Here is a 1034-nt window from a genome sequence, read left to right as displayed (position 1 = left end):
GATCACGGGTCTTTAAGTACAGCGGCTAAAGCGCCGGTGTTGAAATGCAAAGAGAAAAGTCGTCAGCGACAAGCTATTATAAGTTGCTCTTGCAGACGTCTCGGAGAACTGGAAACAGTTCTCTGAGCTGGAAAGAAAGAAAGAAAGAAAGAAAGAAAGAAAGAAAGAAAGAAAGAAAGAAAGAAAGAAAGAAAGAAAGAAAGAAAGAAAGAAAGAAAGAAAGAAAGAAAGAAAGAAAGAAAGAAAGAAAGAAAGAAAGAAAGAAAGAAAGAATATAAATAATGAACTATATAATCATGATTTTAGTACGCTGCTAAATCTTATTTTGATGTGGTAACGCGTGTTTTAAAAGTTTTGACACAAATTAGTTTTGAAGATATTTTAAGCTATATTTTAAAGCAGCTTCGAAAGGAGAAGGGGGTGGGGAGGGAATTGAAGGCCTGGCCTTCAAGAGCTCGCTGCATTGAGATCCCCAACAGAATACTGTTTGGCTTTAAATCCCACGTATTTCAATGAAACTTACTCTCAGGTAAGTGTGCTTAAAATGGTGCCCTTCATTAGAAGAGAAGCCCTTGCTTGAATTAAGCCCCCGTTCCGACGCTTCGCTCCAAAAGCTTAATGAATGACATCCTCCTCCACCCGAAGTGGTCTCCGTCCCCAGACAGTGACTTCCTCTCCGCAGGGGTGAGATCCCATCCCAGAGAAACTTCCCTCATCCCATCCAATTGCGGAGAGCTCAGATTCTGTCATCTTTCTCTACTCTGTGCAACTTCCCCAAAAGCTTTCTGTATGATTTCTGCTAAACCGAAATCCTTGGGCTTTCTCTGATGCCTTCACCGTTTCTGAAGGGCATTCTACGGAACTGTCAGGGAGCAGGCAACCCCACCTTTCGATATCACTTCAATAAACTAGTTTCACCCTGGAAATATCCATTGAATCTCGGCCTTAATGAGCTTGTACAAGGTAGAACCCAGAGCTCAAGCCAGGCTCTGAACAAATGTAATTTCTCCTGAAACAAAGACTGCGCTCCAAGT

Source organism: Heteronotia binoei, chromosome 21 (assembly GCF_032191835.1).
Source record: "Heteronotia binoei isolate CCM8104 ecotype False Entrance Well chromosome 21, APGP_CSIRO_Hbin_v1, whole genome shotgun sequence".
NCBI classification, from domain to species: domain Eukaryota; kingdom Metazoa; phylum Chordata; class Lepidosauria; order Squamata; family Gekkonidae; genus Heteronotia; species Heteronotia binoei.
Note: the sequence above shows the minus strand (reverse complement) of the source record.